Source organism: Talpa occidentalis, unplaced genomic scaffold, assembly GCF_014898055.3.
Source record: "Talpa occidentalis isolate TD23 unplaced genomic scaffold, MPIMG_talOcc4v2.1 talOcc4.10, whole genome shotgun sequence".
Taxonomy (NCBI): domain Eukaryota; kingdom Metazoa; phylum Chordata; class Mammalia; order Eulipotyphla; family Talpidae; genus Talpa; species Talpa occidentalis.
The window spans coordinates 38,574,224-38,600,838 of record NW_023600993.1 but is presented as its reverse complement, the minus strand read 5'-3'; the positions used below and the strand labels follow the sequence as shown (position 1 = coordinate 38,600,838).

General features: G+C 39.0%; 1 protein-coding gene across 1 annotated transcript in view; it reads right to left on the bottom strand.

Annotated features, from left to right (window-relative positions):
- CACNA2D3 (calcium voltage-gated channel auxiliary subunit alpha2delta 3) overlaps positions 1-26,615 on the bottom strand; it is an 807,400-nt gene that overhangs the window by 220,170 nt on the left and 560,615 nt on the right.

The window sequence follows — 26,615 nt, the reverse complement described above, 5'->3', positions numbered from 1 at the left end:
AAGTGAAGACAGAGGCTTGGGACAGAGTAGGTTTTGGGTTGAGACAAACCTGCTTCTAATTTTCAGCCTTGATTCTTTATTAACTGCACTCACTAAGCTTCCATGTCTTCATGTGAAATAATGCCAATTATTCCCCAGCATTACTGCCATGAAGATAAAAGGGGGAACTGCCCAGGAGGGCACCTGGCATATGGGAGTCTTGAAGGATGCTATTTCCTTTGCCTGCCTTCAAGGTAACATGACTAATAAGTAGCAGAGTCCAAAGTAAGAGCCAGGCATGTGGCACTGCTGCTAGGTACCAAAATTGGCAAGGTTGGTCCAGTGGGAGACAGGTAGTTTCTTTGCAGCCTAGTCAAGCCTCAAATGATGTGCTCTGTGAATGAGAGCCCATTATTTCTAATTTAGAATGTTTTCTGATGTTAAAGGACTTCTTTGTCACTTTATTATTTTAAATGTTTACATTAGTAATTAGAAAACTGTTTCCTGAGTATTTCTGCCATTTGAATTTGAAAACTAAGGCACCAGCTGTTGAAGACTGGACATGGTTCAAAGGACCCGCCTTTGAACAGGAGAACCCAGCTGGGATGGGATAGGTTGTAGAAGATGACTCATTTACTCAGCTTTCCAGGAAATAGGAATGTAAACCTTCCAAGTTCTCTGCCTAGACTAGGCACTGCAGCTGTACGGTTAGTTGCATAGCCAACTGAGTGGTAAGGGAGAGATGGTGCCAGCTAATTCTAGACAAAAGGTGCAAGGCGTGGAGCTTGTTCCAAGTCCCAGCTTGTTTTAGGGACAAACCTTGGGAAGGGCAAGTTCTATGGAACTTTAGATCCATAGAAAAATCAGGTGTTGTTCCCCCAATCTTATTGGGTAGCTAAGTGTTTAGCTAACCCTAAAAGCTAAGTGTTTGAAGCCTTCATGGACTGGCTGATCTGGCGAGTAAGGGTCACCCATCAGATTCAGTCCCCTTCCGCCAATCTTGTTCTTCCAGAAGATGCTTCAAGTTGTAGGGTCTCACTGCTTGGTATGTGGTGCACAAGACAGTGGTCCTAGAGCACCTGAGTGCACTAGAAAAGCATGATCCCAAATCCTATCCAAAGCTCTTTGAATCTGAATCTTTATTTTAATAATTAGCATACATATTAAAATTTGAGATGCTTGTAACAGGGCAATCCTTTCCATCCCCATCAATAGTCAAGACAGCTACAGAGAAGTTCACAGGTGTTGGGCAAAAATCCCAAAAGGGTTGGTGGGGCCCATGTTTTTGTTAGATTTGTAGTGTATCAAGATAGGGCTATAATCCCCGCTGACAAGCTAGATGAGGCAAGAATCTTAAGGTCCCTCAAAGAGGGAATTTATGGCATGATGGTTACAAATTTGGCGAGGTCATGGTGCCCAGTTGATCAAAGTGTCTAGATGTTCCTGTGAAAGTATGTTTTAGATGTGATTAACATTTATATCAGTGGATTTTGATAAAGCCAATTATCCTCTGTAATGTGGGTGGGCCTCATCCAATTAGTTGAAGACCATAAGAGAAAAACCAGATACCTTAAGGAAGAAAGAATTCTGTTCCCAGACTGCCTTTAGAATCAAAACTGCAGTATCACCTCTTTCTGGAATTCCAATTTGCCAACCTACAGACATTTCAGCCCCCATAATCATATAGGGCAATTCTTAAAAGGAAATCTCTATCTTCGTGTGTGTATATGTGTGTGTATACACACATATAGAGATGTATATGAGCACACACACATATAATGCAAGTATACATATGTGTGTATAAATATATAGCTAGATAATAGCTAGATGAGAGATAGATACATACATACATACATACACACACACATAAATACATACATATCCTATACATGTTGGGTGTTAGAATAAGTAAACAAAAGTGCTTTATCATAACATCAATAACCAAGTAATATTAACTATAAGATGTTGTTGACAGTGACTGTGCCATGAACTAAGTCAACCAGTAGGTAACAACTTAAGGAAACTTGGTTCCAACATCTTGCTTAGAATATTGACAGTAGACGATAGCCACCACGGCCATGCACGGTCATTTCAAAGCAAGAATCAACCCATGGAAAATATCTCTTAGAATGGGGTATCTTCCCATATTCTGACTCCTTTATTAATCTTTAATGCTGCAAAGAAACCACATTTGAGTTGATCTACAATCCTGGGCAACTTCCACTTTGCAACTCAAATCAAAATTTCAAGCAATGCCAGCAAGTATCATGGATGAAATCAAAACATACCATTGACAATAATGAGAAATGAAGCTTTTTTCCTGCAACAGTAAAAATCAGTTATAAATCACTGGTAATTGTCCTGGCACAGACACAAGATCATGGGAAACTAACTTCCAAATATTAAGCCAGAATATAGTATCAACTTTACTGAGGGGCTAATTCCAAATGTAATTACTACATCATTACTTACAAAAAAGTCCCCATAATATTGCAATTGTATTGAAACCACTCATTTGTAACCAGCCCCAGGTAAACAAAGGAAATGCTGAGAGCTTGGCCAGTACTATGCACTCACAAGCTCCTCTCCTAGGGGATGCTGGCCCAGATTTGGAACAGTTTAGACAGAATCTTGACCTGTAGCCTTCCCAATGCAAATCAGCTTATCAGTATGGCCACAGGGCTGGCAGGACTCTGAAAAGACCACTTGCACAACGTTAAGTCGCTCTTCTGCACCCACCAATTCCATCTCTCCTAGTCTCTAGAGGTCTGCGTTCTGTGACTCTTAAATATTTCATGGAGAAGGAACATCAATTTGAAAGTTAATTTGCACTGTAAGCACTTTATGATTTAAAGGCATTCTATACTCCTGCCAATGGCAAATTTTTTTTCCAGACCACCAAGTTATGCTGCCATCCATAGTCAGACACCCTCTGTCCCCCCACACTAGGGGGTCCCTGATTTTCTGTGACCCCCTAACCTGTAGTGTCTGCAGAAGCCAGGGTGCTGCTTATAATTCATATGTGTGGCTTCCAAGAAAAATGCAGACATAGAGTCAACATTAATTTTCCAAAGGGTAGGAGTATGTGTCTGTGTGTGTGGGGGGTCACTATGGTCCATCTGGGCAAAATCCCATTAAGTGAAGTCCTAGTGAGAATCCTACAATGAACTACCATTCAATTACACTTGTCCAGACTTCGAACAGGGTGCTGAAATACTTGGTGTGGGGTTCTGTTGTATAATAAGTGTATATTATTCCATATTCTTCATTTCCTATGCTACTTAATGGAGAGCATTCTGGTATCAAAGGAAATGATGAATAATAATACCAAACATCTGGTTTATAAAACAGAAACTTGCTCAACAGATTGACTGCTTCCTGTCAGCTTCCCAAGTTAATCATGCATGTGGGCTCATATGAATATGCATTTGGACTCATGTGTGAGATGCATGCAGTGATGCCAGGCCTCTACTCCTCCTAACCCTTGATTAGTTTCCCATCAATGACACAGCTCTAAAGTATGGCCCTACATAGGAGAACAGCACCAGACTGTGACCTATCAATTCTGCTCCATTCTTATTATTCTTAACCACTGAGTTCCTTGAAAAGAGTTCCTTGAGCACCAACTGTGTGCCCTGCTCCACATCATGGGCTGGGAGGGCAACTCAGAATAGGACATGGGTCTTATCCCCAAAGAACCCCAAGTCCATCAGAAGAAACAAAAAAAGCTAAAGAACCCAAGGGACAAGAGTGGTGGGGTAGGCACGTACTATCTTCCTCAGAACTAGCCTGAACTAAAATAAAAACTTCCAGACTTACTGATATCTGTCAGGATTTATTGGACAGATTCAGATTTCTGAAAACCAGGCTAACACATCTAGAACAAGTTCTCTGTTTATAGTAATTTCATCCATTTAGTATACACTTTACGATATTTATAAATATAATCTGGGGTGGGGGAAGCCTTTGCAAAAATTGCCCAGCACTTTTCTATTTCTTTTTTGGTAAATACCATTATCTTCCTATAGAGAAATCCCCTTTACCCCTTAGACCCACATGGTTCTCTTGGAAGCTAACCTTTCCCATCCTGAACATGTGATTGGGCATCTAACCCAGGCTGAATCACCCACAGATCCTCACACACCAAACACACACCACACACACATACTCCACATGACACACATACCCCACACACACCACACACACACCACATGACACACCTACCCCCCACACACATATCATACCACAGCACACAGACACCACACAACACATATACCATATTCACACAGCACATACATATACATCACAAACACCACACACACCCTGCCCAGGACACACTGATTGATTTATTAATTAAGCACATGATTCAAGATGAGCTACCTGGGGATTTTTCTTTTTCTACCTGGAGCAAATGGGAGAAAAGTCTACTCTTTTTTGTGCACAGTTATTGTGATGTAAGCCTGACAGCCACGACCCCATTCCACAGAGAAGTGACTGAACAAGTAAAGTCAAACCAGAGAGAAGAGATCTGTGTGTATAAATCTGAATGTGTATATGTGTGTGTGGGGGGCGGGAGAGAAGGTGAGACAGAGCAGTGAGGAAGAGGGATGGTAAGGGAAGACAGCAGTCCTTTAATGCTGTCACCCCTAACGTCAACCTCACTTTTATTACTGGGTTACAGAGGCAGTAAGTTGTCCTTCTTGGTCAAATGCGTATGTGTTGGATTTGGGACTCTTGGTAGAGTCCTACCTTCTATAGGTGCTATAATTGTTGTTATAAATAATATAGCTCTAGATCTTACTGAGGGTCCCAAGTGCCAGGTACACCCCACACAGAGGGAAACATTTTTGAGGCCAGAGAGACCAAAGGGAAAATCATACTGCAAGTGCCCAAACATCCAATGGCAATAAACAGTAGTTTGGAAAAATGATGACACGTTATAACAAACCGACTGTCATTAGGACTTTATGTAAAACCTTCATAATAAATAGAAATTTGGTGGCTTTGGAATAAAAGACTGAGCAAGAAGTCACAGAACCAGAAGCTGCTTTGGGTTGTACTGGGACAGAAATGCAGCAACCTGCAGGGAGAATTGAGGCTACTAGAGGGGAAGGAAGCTTGGGGGTGGGAACAACAGGGAGAAGGGGCCCAGTGTTCTACGGTAAAGAACTGTGGATTCTTTGATGGTGGGAGTGGTGTGATGACATGCATCTGGGGCACTGTGAATCTATTTCCCTGAATCACGTACAGTTTTTTAATCATAAACAGTGTTATAACATTATCTGAATAAAAAATAGGTAGTATTTAAAAAGGAAACTGCAGGGAAAGAAGACAGGAAGGAAATAGGTTGCAGGCATTCCAAGAACCCCAGGAAGCTCCTTTGGATTGGGAACAACTGTGATTTCAGTGCTTCCTGCACAGCCTCCACCTCTGGATGACATCTGGTGCTGTGCCATCTTCCCACCGCCATTCAGAGGAGGTCTCCAGGACCAGTGACAGGACCCTCTATTTCTCTGACAGCTGGATGATGCTGGTGGAGGAGGGAGTACCAAACCCCAGAGAAAGGAGGCCTGGTCCTGAGGAGGCATTTTGGCCAGCTAAGGGCAGCATGCTTGGCGGGCCATTCAGGGGCTGCCAGGTGTTTTTCAGCAGAGCCTCCTGCCAGATCTGCTCAGCCCTGGAGGCTTGGGCTCAAAGAGAAGGTTGTACAAAAATGGGGAACTCAGCTTGGGAAGAGATTGGCTTTGAGCCATAAACAAAGGCCAACTCATTAACTCTCCTCAAATATCATATTCCTTCTCTACTTTGCTCTTCTTATGTTTCTATGTTTTTCTTTTCTTATTAAAGTTGATCAACATATTGACTGTGTTAATAAAGATACCATATAAATGCATAACATAATACATAAATATTATGTATGTGCATAATTTATGAGTACGCAGCCATGTTTCTGCTGTATCTTGTTCCAACACTTAGGATGAGCATTAACTTGTACCCCACGAAAAGACACTGCCACCATCTAGTGGCAGCCAGCATTAATTACAGGCACAAGGTCCTGGGAGATATGCGATTTCCAGAATATAGACCCTACTGTGGTGGAGAATTACGGGTACTCTCGTGGTACCATGTGAAACTGTACCCCTAAAACATATACAGAGCTGTAAATCAATGTTACCTCAATAATAAATAATTCGGCTTAAAAAGATTACATTTTCCCCATTAATCAATGTTACATCAATAAAAAATACTCAATTTAAAAAATAAAATTACTTTTTTCTCCCAGCTCCCTTGAAATGCAACATTTTCCTCTTTGCATGGGTAAATTTTGTCCAGCATGTGTCTGATAGAGCAACTATATTATAACTGGGTGTTTGTATGGTTTTCAACAGATTTCAATAAAATTAACTACTTAAAAACAAATAAAACATTAAATAAAATGTACTTACATTTCAATTTCCCACCCAGTCCAAGAAAAGACAGTCTGTATCAACTATTAGTTTTGTCAATAACCTTTACTTTGGTAGGAGAGGACTAGACTAAGAGGTGGAGAAACACAACTGTACATATCTTTAAATACCAGAAGACATATTTTTCAAAAGAGAACTATTGAATCTTTCAGGTGTGTAGGATCTGAGAATGTGATGGGGGAGTTCAAGAAAGGAGAGGTTCTTTCATACCTGCTTTCTCAAATGCAACACAAACAGAAAGGAAATCAACTCCATGGAGTTCTCTACTTTCTCCATGAGTTAAAGTTTACCAAAAACTTGGGACTTTCCCAAAGCCACATTCTTGGGTGGTATATAATGAGCAGCAGTGGGAACCAAATGGGAGAAGATGGCAACTTTGAACTCTAATTTCCCTTCTCCATAGCAAAGGGAAGACTGACTAGGAGAAAGTCATCAGAATAGGGCCTCCCCGGTGGCGCAGTGGTTGAGCGCTGGGTTGTGAAGCTGCCTGCAGCCTCTGCAGAGCTGGTTCGATTCCTGGCTGCTCCCCGGCCACCGGAGGAGGGTCCCACATGGCGCGCAGACCCCTCCTGCCGCCCGCTGCTCCCCTCAGCAGTGTACTTCATCAGTCTGCATGTTCTGCTCCCTGCTCTGGTGAATTCTCTCACCCTCCCGCGCTTCTGACTGTACCCAGTGCTTGTATAAATAAATAAATATTTAAAAAAAAAAGTCACCAGAATAACATTATACAAATTAGTTGATGAGGACACCAGGGAGACCAACAGAGAAACATAGAACTGGAAGAGATGACAGGAGGAGAGTATGTGGCTATGTAGAGATCCTCCACAGGAAAAGAAATCCCCTGGATCTTCCCTCCTATTCCCATACCGAAAATGTCCTGAGTACCTACTGCTGCCTACTTCTCCTCCCTCAACCACCCCATCCACCATCAAAACATCCCTTAACTTTAGTACCAGGTAGAAGTATCAGGGAATGAATCTAGTTAATATTCTAGATGATCTGTCTTCACTTATGTACTGGGTATATGGAAACACACCCTCCTGTGGAGATACACTCTTCAGAGGAAAACAGATAAAACTGAAACCTGGAAACAATGCTACTGGTGAATTTTATACCTGAAAGGGAAGCACCGTATCAACACTGTCTACTTGGCTGATGTTAACATTATCTTACTCTGGCTATGAGTTTTACTCATATTATTTAGATTTCCACAGTTGTTATTAATAATCACAAAAATTGCCAGTTTTAAATGAGAGGCTTTACAAACTTATGCATATTTTAAAAATTCCTTTACTCAATAACCTAAGAAATCCTTTTTAAATGAGAATGGACTGAAATGGCTTGTTTCAGTGACAGGTACTCAGCCTCTAAAAGATTCTTATATTACCCTTGGTTCTGTGTATATGGGTATGTTGGTCTTAGATTAAGTGTTTTCTTTTTAATTTGTCTCATTTCTGTAAGACTGAAATTTTTAACATTACGAACACCCCCATTAACCACCCAATAGCACAGGCTTACAATGAATATAAATTTCTATAAATAAGTATCCTATTTTTTAAGTCCCTTTTTACATAAAAATGAAAATCACCCTTTAAACTCATCATGGTCACAATTTGACATAAAAATGTTATCAGAAAAAAAGTTTTTATATTCTGAGTTAAACATATTGTATTTGATTGTCAGTATTTTGTGTGTACTTCATAGCAGAGATTTTTTTTAAAGCAGGCATTATTATTCTTATTGGCAGAGACTTTTTTTCAATGAAAGCAAAATGAATTTTCTGTCTTTTATAGTACTATTCAGATGCACTGCTTTCCTTCTAAAATCTAGACAAATTAAGAACACCAACCACTGTTTAGATTCCCATTTTGTACTGGCATTTTTCAACATTATGCAAGAGGCCTGACCCCTAAATAATGAAAGCCATTAACAAAGTAACAGAGGAGAATAATAAGAAGAAATAAATAAGTAAAACCTTCAAGTAATATGTCCTCTTGCTTTGCATTTGATTGTCATGGAAAAGTATAATCATTCCATCCTAGAGAATATTACACAAAGAACATTTTGCTTTTAGCCAAGACATTTCTTGTTAGTGCCTTACTTTTTCTTGTATCTGAGATCCTGAAATCTTTGGGATTTGCTGTATTTTAAGTTGTTTAAATGCAAAAGTAAATAAATGTCCCTGCTTGAACTTTCATCTCATCTTGCATGAACTAATTGTTATATTTTAGTTTCAGTATCTTTAATAGCTTGAAGGCAATTTTGTGAAGATAATGATGGATAATGTTGGAACATCTGTAAGAGAATCTCAAAAAACGATCTTCTTCTAATAATGTTGCTGTTATTCAGAAAAAAATTTTATGTTGTTTCCCTTTCTCCCCAATGTCCCTATGATAAGTCATCAAACAGGAAATATGTTTTATGAGTAAACATCTAGAGAGAGAGGAAGCTATCTTTGAGCTGACTGACACACACACACACACACACACACACACACACACACAGACATGCATGCACGCACACAGACACATGCAGCCATGGCAAGAGAATATTGTAGACTAACACATCTGAAAGCTGTCTTAAAACTTCTTTCTTTGTTGATTAGGGTAAATCTGCTTATTTCAAAAATGCTCCAAAATAATGACAATGAGAATTATCATGGGGCATTGGATTTTGGCCAATATTCCTAATGAGCTATGACACATAACTGACCCCCCATTGCAACTTCACATTTATATTTTCACAAACGTGGTTTAGACACCTCCCAAATAGATGCTTGAAAACACAGCTAACTGTTGGAGCTTCAGGGCCCTAGGAGAAAATTTTCCCCTTGTTTAAAGACCCCCTGAAATGCTGCTTCCTCCATAAAACCTTCCCTAATGAAGTGGAAATGGGAACCAGATGTTCTCAAACTTCACTACAAAGATAATCATATTTACTCTACAACCTAAGATACCATCTAGGACCAAAATTGTGCAAACTGTTAATACAGCAAAGTCACAGAGCACTGGGGCTGGATGAAAAGCTGGGAATTCTGTAGAGTCTGTGAACTCCAAGGGCAGAAGCTGGGAATAATTCCTCCCTTTATCCATAGCATTTAGCATAGAGCCCAGGACATAAGAAACACTCAGCAAATGATCCCTGAATGAATTTATTCCAATCCTGTCCTTTTATTTATTTTATAAATGAGACCCAGAAAAGAAAAAGTCACAGAAAATTGGTACTAGAATCTGGACAAGATTCTGGGGTTCATGCTGCCCCTTTTACGTTTGTAGCCCAACTTATCATGACTCCTTCCCTTCATCTCCCATGTGTTATGCCCACACCAGTGTGGTCAGGATGAGGCTGTAAAGAGGGTGTAAGGAGTTGGCCCTACATGCTGTTGCTGCTGATGAGGGCAGAAGGTTCTTGGTGCTGAGCTAAAGGTAAAGAAGGTAAAGAAAAAGAACTGTTTAAATACAACTTAGTTAAATACTATGACTTCTTGGAAAGCAGCACAGAGAGGAGACATGAGCTACAGAAGCAAACAGACCTGGGTTAACATCCAAGAGAAAGTTTCCGAAATGGACTGAGTCATTTCTATTTATTCATCTTCCCACTCATCTATCCTTTCTTCGATATATCCATATATATAGAATATATATATATATATATATCCATTCAATCATCTACCAATTCATATCTGTTTCCCAACACAGCTCACTGTTATCAAACTGTACTTAAATATTTTACATCTATATAGCTTTGAATTTAACCTCCACACAGACCAAGTGAAGTGTCTATGGCCATCTTACAGGTGCAGAAATTGAGGAGAAAGGAGCAAAGTATCTTTTTCTCTGGTCACAGAAGGCCACAGGGTGGTCTGGTGCTAGAGTTCCTGTCCTTGCCTCACTTTGTCCTATTTTTTTGAGGCCTGATCAATTTGCCTCTTGTTTTTAGGCTGATCAATTTGCCTCTTGTTTTTACATATTCGAACTTCATGCATCTCTATACTTAAGTTTCATAAACAGAATAGAAAATGAGTTCTACTTGATCCCATGATAGAACATCATGGCTTTAGGAAGCAGGTGGAGGAAGAGGTAATTGTAATTGTAAATATTATAGGAGGTTGGGAAGGGTGCATATTGGGGGGGAAATTGTTAGGGGTGAGGGGGCCACTGAAGAAGGGACAGATACTTCAGAAGCACCCAGATTCCAAGTCATCTAATATGTCCCAGGCTTGGACTAAACATGGACAAGTCCAATCCAAGCACTCAGGGCTCATGATTCAGCAAGTGGTTCGATTTCGTGAGTCATTTCTGGAAAAAGAAAATCCATACCATGGCATTAGTCCTTTGCCTGACATTTTTCTACCTCATGAAACTAGGTTGGGTTTTCCAAAACCCTTCCAGTTAATTTGAAGGAATAAACATCTAACTTTCTGTTTTTGAACTTCTTAGTAGTGGTGCTGTGCATGATTGCACAATTGCTCCAGTTTACCCCAAAGGGTCATTTCAGTCGAATCCTTTGGCATGAGATGGCTGCAAGCTCACACAGCACTGCCCCTCCAGTTCTCATGGAACTTGGCTACATTTGGGTTTGTAATGAATATATCTCCATTAATTGGAGGTCTGGCCACTGAGTAACATGACTGGAAAAAGGATCAGGCAGCTGAACTATGACCAGACCAACAAATATGTGACATTAGTAAGAAAAACTAAAGGCAATTGCTTCATGAAAATGAACAATTTTCCAATTTTAATGTGGAGAAACAACAAAAGTGCGCAAATTCTGTCAATGAAAATTAGGATTGTTTGTATCGAAATATTATGCCCAAAAATAAGTAGGGAAAGGAAAAGCTGTCCCAATGAGGATACAGTAAATATATGTTTTCCCTCTTGAGTAACTCATGAGATTTATCTCCTAAATCTACCTCACAGGAATTCCCTTCCTGTGAGGACCTATAAAATGAGATGAAAATCACTGGTGGTGACTGACATTGGTTTGATGCAGTTTTGACTAAGGTTTTTATTTTGACAGAGATTTGGTTTTCAGGTCACCCATTGCTTGTATTGATTTTGATTAGCCCTGTGTTGGAATGGCATCTTCCTACTGTATTGCCTCTATCTTCTGCTCTCCTCTCAACAAGTGGGAACACAGTAATGCAATCAGACTGTGTGGATTTCTAATGCAAATTTCTAATTCTTACTTCATTAAGGTAGTTCATGCATTTGTCTTTTACATGATGTTTTCTAGGGTCCTGACTAATAACATGTAGATTTACATAATGCCTTTTTGGGGAAACAGATCTAGTGCGCCTAGTGATAGATACAGAGGTGCTAACTATGTCAATAAATATATTAGATCTCAAAATGGTGATTCAACTCGTTGAGTTCAAGTTCGAGTTGGTCACTGAAAATTATCTATGGAATTGTATCTTGGGGCAACAAGTCAGAACTTTAGGTTACTGTGCTGTCCTCTTCAGACTGCTCTTAGGCTTAACATGGGTGACACTGACATTAATGCAATGATATCCCAATCCACTGAGATTTTTTTTTTTTTTAAGAAGTACTTGCTCTTTTTTCCTTAGGAGAGATTGTGTGAATCTGGTATTAATCCTTTAAAAAATCATAGAATTCTCCAATGAAAGAATCTAACTTTGAAGGGTTATTTTTATTTTATTTTTTAAATTTTTATTTATTTTTTTATTTAAATTTTATTTTTATATTCCCCATACAATTACAACCCCCTTATTTTTACCCCAAGCCCTCCTTTCCCCACACCCACCCCCAACCCCCATAGGGTGTCTCTTGTTCATAGTTATTTGTTGATTTTGATATATTTTCTTTCTTATAGTTATTCTTTTTCCTGGTCCCTTATTTAAGTTTTCTAGATTCCTGCTATGAGTGAGACCATCGGTATTTTTCTTTTTCTTTCTGGCTTATTTCGCTGAGCATGATTCTTTCCAGCACCATCCATGTTGCTGCAAATTGCATGTTTTTATCTTTTTTGAATGCTGAGTAATATTCCATGGTGTATATGTACCACATCTGCTTGATCCAGTCATCTATTTTGGGCATTTGGGCTGTTTCCAAAGTTTAGCTATTGTAAATAGAGCTGCTATAAACATAGGGGTGCAGGTGCTCTTTGGAATTAATGTTTCTGTGTCCTTTGGGTAAATACCTAGGAGGGGAATCGCTGGATCATATAGAAGCTCTATGTTTAGTAGGTCAAGAAATCTCCACACAGCTCTCCATAGTGGTTGGACCAGTTTGCACTCCCACCAACAGTGCACAAGAGTTCCTTTTTCTCCATAACCTCGCCAACATTTGTTGTTGCTAGTTTTTTTTAATTTGTGACATTCTCACTGGTGTAAGATGGTATCTCATTGTAGTTTTGATTTGCATTTCCCTGATTACAAGTGATGTTGAACATTTTTTCATATGCCTGTTGGCCATTTGCATTTCCTCTTCAGAGAAATTTCTTTTTAGCTCTTTACAGACACATCACCCAAAGCAGTGATAGTGAAGGCAAAGATCAACAGCTGGGACTACATCAAATTAAAGAGCTTCTGCACAGCAAAAGAGACAATAACAAAAACAAAGAGAAACTCCACTGACTGGGAGAAAATTTTTGCACACAACACTAATGATAAAGGACTGATCACAAAAATCTACAAAGAGCTGATGAAACTCAACAAAAACAAAGAAAATAATCCAGTCAAAAAATGGCCACTGGGATTTTTGAATGAACTTTTCTGAATCCCCAGGCTTCCTTCCCATCTAAAAGGAAAAATGGTACGTATTTATTTCTTTAGGGATATAAGAACAATTAGTATAAAAACATTTTTTTTTTAAATTTTGTTGTTTTTATTCAGATGTTTATTTGATTTTCAAAAGAAAAGGTAATTTTATTTTTGTGATGTTATGATTAGAGTATATTGTTATAACACTTCAAGAGAGTTATAATTCATAGCTGTGCTTGATTTTTTAATTACACAGCTAAAAACATTCACATACCTTAAAAAAAATTTTTGGAGGAAGACTGAATTCCCAAAACACTAAATTAATTAAGTCTAAGACCAGAAAAACTAAGCTAATACTGAGCTATTAGAGATTTTAGTATCAATTCTTGGATTTGACTTACAAATATATAGTCCTTTCCAACTATTTTTTTTTTTTTTGGAAGAATTCCTGATAACATCAGTGTTTCAAAACCACTTCTACTTTATTTATATCAAACTCATGTCTAGTAAACCAGGGATAATGTCACCAGCATTATCAGTATTATCATTGCCTCTGACAATCACACCACCTCGAGCCAGGAATTCAGTGTGGAGGGGAACTGGCAAGTGGACTATTCATCCCACTGTGGCAGTAAGAAAATCAGGGATTGGGGTGAAGGTGCCCCTGGCCCAAGGTTACAAGGGTAAGTGCATGGAACTGGGCCTCAACTCTTCCTCCAACCCACACCGAACTTGGTCTTCAGAATGAATGAGCTTTCCAGTTTGCCAAGAGGCTGGAATAGTTCCATCTGTCCCACAGGCAAGCTTTGAAGGTTTGGGCTGTGTAGTCACAACACTCTCCACATATCAACTTGGGCCAATGTCACTCTCATCACCTCCATTTTTCCCACTTATAAGCCAAGGTAGTGCTTTCTTCAAATTACTCTTGCATTGAGGTATGAGTAGCAGGGGCAAAACTTCCATTGGGGGAGTGAAGGAGGGGGTGTTGGTGACTCCCCCAATTTAACCACACATTTATCACTTTATGGATTCCTAAGACTCAAATCAATGTCACTCTAGGTATCTAACATGAACAGTGCCTTTCGCTAAAGATCAAAAAGGATCCCTCTTTCTTGCAGGAAATAAAGATTATTGATAAACAGAGATACTTTTTAGATTTGTCATATGCAAGACACCCCATCATTAATAAACCACCACCCTTTTGATTAGAGCTGCCTGTATCCAGAACTAATGCAATTATAAATTTTTATAACTGAGCTTATGTTTCATATTTTTTATGTATTTATTTCTGGAGAGATCTGGGTTCAGCAAATAATTGTTAGGTTAAGCCTTATTTAACTAAGTTAATGTATTCATAAGTAAATTTGGTTCATTTGTATTTTAAATATAATAAATCACTTATAAAAATAATGTATGCTCATTGTACATGATATGAAAAGGACAGAAATATATCAAGAATAAAGCAAATCAACTATTTTTTATTACCACTAGGGGATTTCACTATTAAACATGTCTATGCCTTTCTTTCCAATGTTGCTTTTTATATCTGCTTGTCTGTTGACACACACACACACCCACTAACCCTCCCACACACATACATAGTAGTAGCATAATGTACATAAAATGCTATATTCTGATTTAAAAAAATAAGAAAAATAGTTTTACATTATTAAATCTCCCAAATTAATAAGCTCCTAATTCAACCATACCAACCAACCAATTTTCGTTTGGTATCCTAATAATCTGTCCTTTGGATCTTCAGTAACTTTTTGCAACAATTTTCCTATTGCTGGGTATTTTGACTCTTATTTTCTTCACTATAAAAACATTGCAAGTCACTGGCCAATTTAGGCCAGATTCCCCAAAAGAGGATTAATGGGGCATAGCATGCAAATTCTCGATATGTACAAGGAATGTTTTCTTCAAAGCTTTTATCAATTTTCATGCTTAAAAGTGTAAAAGGTAAAAAAGCAAAAACCTTTCTTTTTGTCATAGTGCCTTGAATCCCTGTTGTCACCCTGCTTTGTGTCCTCATTATAAAATGGCATATAAGTACAATAGCTCACATATATATGAAAATGGGGTAAAGTCTGAATATTTTTCCATATGCACAAGTAGACACACATTTTGAAGTTCTTTAATATTAACAGATTATTTCTTTTAAATAAGAAATGCAAACAGTATCCAATTTCCAGAGCCTCATTTTCCCCAACTGGGGGGCCCTCACCCACATCAGCCGAAGCCCCTGTGCACAGCTCTGCTGGTCAGGAGGCCATGTCCTCTGAATTTGACAGTCTTGTATTCATCTTTTAATGGTCTTGTGAAAATAAGCAAGAGACATCTCATTTCATTGAAGTTGGGAGGCCAGTAGAGCGTTCTCACGCACAAGCTGGTGCACACTATAGAATCCAGTGGGAAGAGAAGCATCTTGCATCCCTGGCAGGGAGTGAGGCTGCTTTGCTGCCCCAGCACAGGGAGGAGGGAGGGTCTCTCTGCCTAGTAAGGGTTCAACCAAAGAGAGGATGCCATGGCACAGCAAATGAAAAGTCACTATGGGGCCTCCCTGGTGGCACAGGGGTTAAAGACAGCATTATCAATCTATCGCCAGCCACTGAAGCAGTAGTGGGATCCTTGGCCTGGGAGCCAACCCACATGGTGCAGCAGACCTCTCCTGCCTCACACACTGCTTCCCTCAACAGTGTATTTCAGTAGATTTGCCTTTTCTGCTCCCCATTCTTTCTGGTGAATTCTCTCACCCCCACACCTCTGGCCTGTACCTCAGTTCTTATATGCATACATAAATCTTTAAAAAAAAAAATAGAAAGAAAAGTCACTATGTTTCCACCCCTCAGTGTCCTCCAGTGCAGTCCTCATCTATAGCAGCCCCTCTCAACTTCATTAAAGAATATTTTTCTCTTTTGTTGTGGGAAGTGTGCACTTAAGACAGCATGTTCCAAATTGCTTTTTGTTTGCCATTTCTCAATAAACCCATTTTGCTGGTGAAATAATTGACTGCTTATTTGTTTGAGGTCAACAGTTTCTAATACTGAGTCAGACAGGGCCATGGGAAAGGGGTTGGCCAGGACTCACATGGGTATGAAACTTGCAAAGTCCCCCTCTTTCCTCAGCTTGTCTGGACTGCCACAGATAAACACTCATAAAGAACTACAGGGGAGAGAGACCAAAATATTTGGTTCTGTGATCATCATTAGGTTTGAGTAATATGCTGTAACTCAGATTTCCACAGAATCCATCACACTGGCCTTGAAGTGATGGGACATACTCTGGGTTCTATTTCCCAGGCCTTATTCACAAAATAGATGTACTAATTTAAGCTATCACCCACTGTGCTGCCACCATCTTTCAGATTCTAAATATAGTCAGTCTTAACAGTCTCCACTGGGGAATCCATATAAAAGATGCCTATATATGTTCCTATAAAACAATAAATGATGAGCAGGAAAACGGGGTTATCAAAACAAGATATAACAGTTTACATGCAAAGCAAGTAAAGGTAAAAGCAAATGAATCATAAACCAGAACCAAAGGTAAATAGTTACCACCTCTGCAGAGTCCTGCATTTCACTTGCATTGATTTAGCTGGTTCTATAACTGTAATGAAACACTAAAATCACTAGACCTATAGTTCTATGAAAACAGCGATTTTGAAAACTTTCAATTTTCTGTTTTCAATGACAGTTAAATCAACATTTTTGAAATATAAAAGTTAAATGAGGCAAAGAATGATAAATGATGCCCTACAATTGCTAAAATCTGATTACCCAGAGATAAGAGCAGGCCAAACTCTACTTAACACAAATTTGTCCCTAAAGAACAAGACAAATGAGAGAAAGAAGGAAGGAAAGAAAAACTGACTTTAGATAAAGAAATATTTCCAATTATTCCTCCTAAATATAGGATACGCAAGGAAACAAAGAAAATGCAAATGGACCAGGACCCATTTACACTTGGGGGGGTGGAAATTAATGAAACGGCTCCATTTGAGAAAAACAACAAAAAATTGACCTCCATTTAAGAAGTTAATTTATGCACTCCTGAGTCTTCATACAAGTTAAGCAGCACAGAATATCACAGCAGGCGTAGAACAACAGATCTTGAACCCTGCTGTGTTTGTTCAAGAAGGCAAGTTAAGCTATTCCTAACAGAAAACAAAACATGGGGTCGGGCTATTAAACAGGATTGTTTGGCCATACTGTGCAGCCCTGAATGCACCAAGTGCTGTTCCAAACAGGATTAGAGATGTGGTTTTCTTTAACTATGGTTTTGAGAAAAATGCTTATGCCTGCTCCGAATTCTCAAGCTGATATTAACTAATATAGTGCCAGGCAAGACATAGAACACCCCCGGACCCTCAAGAGAGGGTCTACGACAAACTCTGAAGTCCCATGAAAGCAGCACAAAATGAAGAGAAAGGGATACAGGTGTGTGCAAAGTTAACTATATAAATAGCCCAATTTGGAATTCACCGAAGAGTATTTTTGCCTTTAAGTATTCAAGGCCCCACTTGACAGTGATTAAAGGAGTCACACAATGAACAACTGATGTTTAGTTCCTATAGACAGAAGCTACTTAAATGAACATGGAACTTGAGAAAAGGACATGTTTTGCCATGTATGGCAATTGAATATACATTTGCAAAGACTTTGGATAATTCTGCCATGTTATTATAGAATGGGATCTTTCAGTTTTTTTCATAGAAGTTAAGAAGTTACATGAAAGGGGTAAAAGCAAACCTTTCCCACACGTGGATCTCTCTTCACTATTAAATTCAATGATAATCAAATGACTAGAGCAATTGGCTCTATTTCCACCCAAAAGAACAGGTTTGTGATGACTTAAAGGCATCAGACCTGGGTTGCTACATGGTTTTGAACCAAGACTTCAGGACACTGCTTATGTATATAGTAAAAATATTTAATATTGGTCAGGTGTATAACCAGTTAGAACTATTCCAAAAATCTATCAAGGGCTGGAACTTATAGAGTCTAAAAATTATCTCAAAAGTGCATCATAAAGGCCATCTATGACAAGCCAACAGCCAGTATCATTCTCAATGGTGAAAAGCTGAAAGCAATTCCATTAAGATCTGGAACAAGACAAGGATGTCCACTCTCACCACTGCTTTTCAATATAATACTGGAAGTCCTAGCCAGAGCAATAAGACAAGAGAAAGACATCCAAGGAATCCAAATAGGAAAAGAAGAAGTCAAACTATCACTATTTGCAGATGATATGATAATATACATAGAGAACCCCAAAATCTCCACAGAAAAACTAATTCAACTCATCAATCAATTCAGTAAAGTGGCAGGATACAAAATCAACACGCAAAAGTCAGTAGCCTTCCTATACACAAACAATAAATCTGAAGAAGAAGAAATCAAAAAAACCACCCCTTTTATTATCGAAACAAAAAAAATCAAATATTTGGGAATAAATCTAACAAAAGAGGTAAAGGACCTATACAAAGAAAACTATAAAACACTGTTAAAAGAAATAGAAGAAGACACAAAGAAATGGAAAGACATCCCCTGCTCATGGATTGGAAGAATAAACATTATTAAAATGGCCATCCTACCAAAAGCAATATACAGATTCAATGCTATTCCAATCAAAATCTCAATGGCATTCTTCAAAGAAATAGAACAATTATTGATGAAATTCATATGGAATCACCAAAAACCCCGAATAGCCAAAGCTCTACTGAAAAAAAAAGAAGGAAATGGAGGCATCACACTCCCAGACTTCAAACTATACTACAAAGCCATAATCATCAAAACTGCATGGTATTGGAACAAGAACAGACATACAGACCAATGGAATCGAATAGAAAATCCAGAAATAAACCCACAGATTTATGGTCAACTAATCTTTGACAAAGGAGCAAAGACTATGCATTGGAGCAAAGAAAGTTTGTTCAATAAATGGTGCTGGGAAAACTGGGTCGCTACATGCAAAAGAATGAAGCTTGACCACTACCTCACACCATACACAAAAATCAACTCAAAATGGATTAAAGAACTAGACATAAGACCTGAAACCATAAAATACATAGAAGGAAATATAGGCGAAACACTACGGGATTTGCACATCAAAGACATCTTTACAGACACATCACCCAAAGCAGTGATAGTGAAGACAAAGATAAACAGCTGGGACTACATCAAATTAAAGAGCTTCTGCACAGCAAAAGAGACAATAACAAAAACAAAGAGAAACCCCACCAACTGGGAGAACATTTTTGCACCCAACACTAATGATAAAGGACTGATCACAAAAATCTGCAATGAGCTGATGAGACTCAGCAACAACAAAGAAAATAATCCAGTCAAAAAATGGGCAGAAGAGCTAAAAAGAAACTTCTCTGAAGAGGAAATGCAAATGGCCAACAGACATATGAAAAAATGTTCAACATCACTTGTAATCAGGGAAATGCAAATCAAAACTACCATGAGATACCATCTCACACCAGTGAGAATGGCACATATTAAAAAAACTAGCAACAACAAATGTTGGCGAGGATGTGGAGAAAAAGGAACTCTTGTGCACTGTTGGTGGGAGTGCAAACTGGTCCAACCACTATGGAGAGCTGTGTGGAGATTTCTGGACCTACTAAACATAGAGCTTCCATATGATCCAGCAATTCCACTCCTAGGTATTTACCCAAAGGACACAGAAACATCAATTCCAAAGAGCACCTGCACCCCTATGTTTATAGCAGCACTATTTACAATAGCTAAGCTTTGGAAACAACCCAAATGCCCAAAAATAGATGACTGGATCAAGAAGATGTGGTACATATATACCATGGAATATTACTCAGCATTCAAAAAAGATAAACACATGCAATTTGCAGCAACATGGATGGCACTGGAAGGGATCATGCTCAGCGAAATAAGCCAAAAAGAAAAAGAAAAATACCGGATGGTCTCACTCATAGCAGGAATCTAGAAAACTTAAAGAAGGGACCAGGAAAATGAATATAAGAAAGTGAAAATCAAAATCAACAAAAAACTATGAACCAGAGACACTTTTTGGGGGGTGGGGGCGGGAGGGGAAGGATTGGGGTCAGAATGGGGCGTTTGCAATTGTATGGGGGAATATATAAAAAAAAAAAAAAAAAAAAAAAAAAAAAGATCACAGGAAAAAACATTTTTTTTTTTTGCAAAGCATCATTCTAGAAGAGTCATAAAGGGCTGAAAGTTTTGGAAGACCCTCAAAACATTAAAATCCCGAAAACCATAACTTATAGACAACAATCATTAATAACTGCTACACATAAGAGGGACAGCCAAATGGGACATTTCTAGTTGTAGATCAGCCAAGAGATTAAAATAAGCATGTTTGCAGAGATATAAGTATTTAAAATATTTATAGAGAAAACCGTTGCAGATGATACAAAGAGAGATTCCAACAAAAACACAACACAAATGCAGACACCATATGGTCCAATATATGCACTCATGACCTCATATGAAAAGCAGGCCAAAAACATAGCAGCTGGAAATGCCTCTCTTTTACCCCTAGAACAACAAACTCTTGGGTTTGGGTTTCCAGGGGGCTCATTACAATCGGGTCCATGAATGGGTGAAATCTATAGGTAATGTCAAAGACTTTAGGAAGAAATTTCTCAAAAACAGTTGTTTCAAAAGCATCTGCTTTGCAGGGGTTTCGACCCAATCTCCATTTCTTTGTGGTTCCATATAGATGGAGAGGATGCAGCATGGAACATACAGAGTTTCTAGTAAAAAAGGAGGAGAACCACAGAACTCTGGGCTCTTTTGTCATCTCCTGATTATTCATTAGGCTTGAGTCAGAACCACAAAACTCCACAGAGGTCCCGGTCATCACAACACATCCAACCACTCTCCTGAGTTGTACTATAGCATCAGGCCACAAGCCAAGCAAATAGTAATAGGAAATCTGAATTTTGTGATTGTGCAGGCTGTCAGGCTCTGTTCTAGCAAAGAAAGAGAATTCAGTCTTGTGACAAAATGGAAAAGTTAGTCTCTCATCTTTGTTAAACAAGAACCCTTAGGTTTAGATAGGTTAATTAAGTTGCTGCTCATTACAAAGATATGAAGACTGGAATGGAACCCAACCCATTCCTTTGCTGACTAAACAGAAAGAATATATATTTGAGGGGAATTGATACTTGTAAGAACCGTGACCTATTAGCAAAGGCCTCCTTGGTAACATTGGGAGGGGAAGGAAAAGAGCATGAGGGGCAGGGACATTCATGCATCACCAGCTGAGACCACCAGTCCTGAGGGAGGACCTTCAATTTTCAGGGGGCCACTCAACTCCCCTAATCTTCAGTCAGATACCTCCATGGACCTAAATTGCCCAGAAATTACCTTAAGAGTTCCGAGACCAGGTCATGCAGAGCTCTCAGTATTTTTTAAGGCAAGTATCTTTCTCTACTTTCCTAGAAAGAAGGCAATTCCCAGCCATGGTGAGGAATGGGAAGCAGCTCTATTCCTTGATATATGGGGCTGCAGAACAAGTCCCCAGATGATCCAACATCACTGGAGTATCTTCCTCCTTTCTGAAATTTCCATGATCACAATCATGTGCTTTACTTTGCAGGGCATGGAATGTGAGTCATATATGATGACAGAAGGAAAGAGTGCAATGAGCTAAGTGCTATTGAAGAATCATATGGCCCGGCAACATTTGTTCTTACCATATTCTGTATTGGTTTCTTTTGAACTTTGTTTTAAAGTCTTATGAATGATGGCACCTCACATTCATGAGGAATCTTCTACAACAGATTGCTTTTGTACATGGATCAGTGGAAATTTGATAAATAAATTCCATTAAGTTGAGGCTGGTCCAATTTTAAGCACTGAATTTGTTAAGTCTCCTCACATAAAAATTTCAAATGTGGGCAATTAAGAAAGCATGATCTATCAAAGATGCTGAGGCTTCCAGATAATCTAGAATTCTGACCATGTATTTACCCTGGAAGCTGTTGATCTACTCAAATACTTTAACTTTTAATGAAGTGTTCAATCCTTTTGTGGTGGCACTGAAGTGTAATCAAACATTACCACAAGCCAAGTCACACACCAGCATGTCTTGCCTTGTTTAAATATCTCAAATATATATGAGTAATTGTGTAATGATTTCTAGGCCTCTGGTTGCCCATATGTTCTGAACAGACTGTCTTTTGTAGAGCAGTTGTGCTAGCTCTGTCAATGAGAAGGAACCAAATCATCTCTCTCCAAACTGCAGAGCTCAGGAGTTACTACTTAAATTTTAGGTAAGTACTTACACTACCTAAGTAATTTTAGGTAGTGCCCCACCTCAACTCTAAACCTGAAACCAACCCACATCTTGCCCCCGGAAATGGCTGTTTCTTTTGGAAATCTTGCTTATGTTTATGAAAAACACAAGAACAAAGCAGCAGGCATCATGTAACATGTTTTCTGCCATGACTGTCCTGTGGATACAGGACATGCCACGGGGACAACACAGCAAAGCCAGCACTACAATCACATGGACTCTTTCTGGACAGAGAACATTATAGGTGGTGGAACCAAATCATCTCTGACAGGTAATGAGGACCAGTGAAAGGGTCTGGCCATTGTCAAGAACTCTACTTTAATGTTCTCCAGGTTCTATGGGCAATAAAACAAGCAAAGAAGCTGTTGATTTTGCAATTAATGAAACCCAAGGGTAGTTTACAGAGATTTCACTGAATTACCCAGAATCTAAATGTGGTCACGGGGTGTTATAACTATTCATATTATCACTCTCCCTAGGGAAGTATTCCAAGGAAGACCTGGAATGCTGTGTTTGAAGGAATATTCCAAACTTAGTCATGACCTATTATTTGAGAATGCTTAACAAAATTTTTGGCTGTAAATTCACCCCTGAACCACAATAAGGTTCTTTGGTGGGTCTAAGTTGGCAAGAGGAATGTGGGCAGGTGAGGTTGTTGGTCTGCCTGCTCCTGCCCAACTTCAAGCTTCTGAAATTGTAAGAGGAAAACCATTTCACTGGTCATGAACAGTGCTGAATGCACAAGACCATGGAGACATGCAAGACTTGTGAGTTCTGGGGATGACTGGAATGTGATGGAAAAAAGTTTACCTTTTGTGCCTGAGGGAGCTGAAAAATAAGGGGTGGGGAGGAGAAAAAAAAGCAATCATTATATAAGAAGTTAAGATTAACTGTAAAACTTCATTCAACTGTTGTTGGCAAATAGAACAAAATGGGAAGAAAAGAGGAAAATAAAAGTATAGCCAAATCATTTCCCAAAATAAAGTCACAGTGCTGATAATTCAACCTGCTCTCTGAATCTGCAATATCAACAGAGAAGTCATAAATGTGACAGCATGTGTTTTAGGAATGACCATGCCCAGTACATTTGCTAACCCTCCTGCAAGCTGCATCTGAGGTTCTTCTGTCCAGAGGCCCAAAGTACACACTCACACAACAACAATTCCCTGCTGGAGGAGGGCTGTCTGGAGATATTTGGAGCTCTCAAAACTGGAGGGAGTAGAGGGAGCTAGATCTATTGGCTTTTAATGGACAGAGAACAGGGATGCTGCTAAACATCCCACAAGACAGGACAATTCCTGCCACCAAGAATATCCGGCCCATGTGTAATCACGCCAAAGTTGAGAAACTCTGCTATAAAAATAAGACCATTAGTATCATGGTCTGTTTGTGAAGTCAGTTTTTTTCTTGCTTTCTAGCACATTTGCTGTTTTTTTTATTGGTGGTTAAAGAAACATGCTCAAGGATTTGTACATTTGAACTAAAGCTGATAGTCTAAAAACAACAAAAAGGCAATCAGTCAATCCATAAAATAAGACAAAATATAGCTTTCCCAATGGCACAGGAAAGAAATTGAAATTATTTGTGTGTATAGAGGGAAAAAATGAACATTTACAAGACATATTTGTCTATTTTTCTACATTGCGACTATTAGGCTGGAGTTTAATGACACAGTGTTTGTGACTGCCATTATAAGATGGAATGTTCTGAACAGCATTTTTCTAATCTGGAATGGGATCAGTATTATCCACCTATTAAATAGCACATTTAAGCATTATATCATTTTCATGATTTACTTTTCATCATAAAGACTAACATTTATTGAGTTTGAACTTGTCACCAAGCATTCTGCTCAGCCCTTGATTTGAATTAACTTACTAAATCACAGCAACTCAACACTAGATACCCTTATTATCCCTAGTCCATCAATAGATGAAAAATAAATGTTACATAGAGGTTAAATAATTATTCAATGTCCCACAGGTAACAAATTGTCAAGCTAGGTTACCTCACTTTAGAATGCATAAATTTAACTCAACTTATGCCTTAATAAAGGCCACAAACACTTGGAAATTGTGGGTGTAGTCTCTCTAGAGTTTATAACACTGGAAGTTGTGAAAGGTGCAATACAATTAAGGAATTCCTAGGGTCTCATTTGAATTATCTTTTATATATATATATAGTTTTACCCTGGGAAGAATATTCTTTCTTCATATGCACTAAGATCAGGGTTTTCTTGAATCTGTTCTCTGGCCCTGTCTGTGGATGGAGCCCAGAAAAGAGTGGAAGGGAGAAACCCAAATCAACCATATGACTTGAATCTCAGAGATTTCTCCAGAATGTTCTGGAGAATGTCCATAAAGTGAATACCCCACCTGTCTAACACTCATTTTTCAAGCACTTTTATCCCGAAAGGTCTCCCAATTAAAGACAGGAACACAGAGCACTTTTCTGATTTTCTCCTAATAATGGTGGCCTCTATTGAAAAAGGAAGCTCATGAGTTCCTCCAGTTCTTCTCAAGAGTTCAGGAAAAAAAAAAATATCAAGATGAGAAATTGAGCCTAAAATGAGGAATCACTTAAGGAAAAGTCTCTTAAATATTAAACATCTTTTCACACAATGGAAAAGAAACCTTGGAGACATGAACATTAATGAAATGATAAATGTATGTTTCCTTAGGAAAGCATTTGTGTTGAATCACAGCTTATGTCGTATGAAAATGCACAGGGGGCCATGAGAATTACAAATGTTTGATGAACTGTAAAATAAATACCAAAGTTAAGTCCTGCACAAACTGCTGGACTTGACAGGCCTCTTTGAAAGGAGTGCTGCTCTTTCTCGAAGTTTTATCTTGGTGGAGCAGGAAACACCTCTTTTTGACTCACCCATTTAAGCACAGAAGAAGAAATCTTGGGAAGCAAAATGAGAGAGTAGGTCTTTGTGGTGATGTCCTCAGTTTAAGACTGCCCTCAAACTCTCCACAAAACATATATTTTCCTCAAGAAATAACTCATGGGAACAAAGAGCAACTTTCCTATCGGAGCTTTTAAATAACACAAATTACAGCTTGCAATGCCCTAAACAGGTTGGACCTCTGAGGAGGAGCCTCAAAATAGAACATAACAAATTTAGATGGAATTATTGGCAGACACAGAGGATGCTGCTTTGGGAGTAGTCTAGCTGGGCAACACACTGTTCACCCTACATTCACAAATGGTGTGTAGAACCCTAAATAGCAAGCCAAACTGGCTGCACAATGGCCCAGCTGGTCACTAGGTCCACCCTGGCCTTTGACTGGAGGCTTCAGACACATGCCTTCCAGTCTTTAACCAGGAAGCTTGTCTATAAAGAGGCAAGATGAACAGAGGGCTGGGAATGAGCTAGATCTTGGATGACCAACAGGTTTTGTTTCGTGAGCCGAGTCTGAAAGATTAGTAATGGCTGTCTAGAGGGCTGTGTTCAGAATGATTCTGAAGTTTTGTCTGACTTTCATTGCAAAGAATGTTGTAACCAATTAGTAATGTCTGCCTGTGGGCTAAAAAATAAGGAATGACAAACCATATTCCTGGAAATGATGATCCCTAAAGATTTTATTACCCTTTTTCTTTGTAGTTCGGAGTGTATCCATGATTTCTACATTGTTTATTTCTTTAATGTCTTACTGCTTCTAGGTCACAAACTCCCTGAGGGCAGGAGTGTGTCTGCCCTGGATGTGTCTCTGTGAAGTCCTCTAAGCTGTGTAGTGACTGCTGCTCTCCTTGTTAAAGAAGACAACGGATTACTAGAGTATACCGAGGATGGATACAGGGAAAGATAATTGGGGTAACTATATTGAAATGCCACCTGCATACACATCATGTTGATAACCCAAGCTGATGGTTTTCAAAAGAAAAAGAAATTTCTCTGCCAAGAGAACAGATAGGAAACTCTCCTGTTCCCAGTGACTGGCACAGGCTTCTGTACATGTGCAGACTTCCTCGTGGCATAAAACCAGCCCAGAAACTTCCTGTTATCATACAGCCCAAGGTGAAGCAACTTCTCTTTCTCAAAGACTGTCTTCTTCAAAGTCACCTTGTCAGGGATTGTTAGTCAGACTGCCCCTCCCAGTCTTTGCACTTAATACATGAGGGTCAGT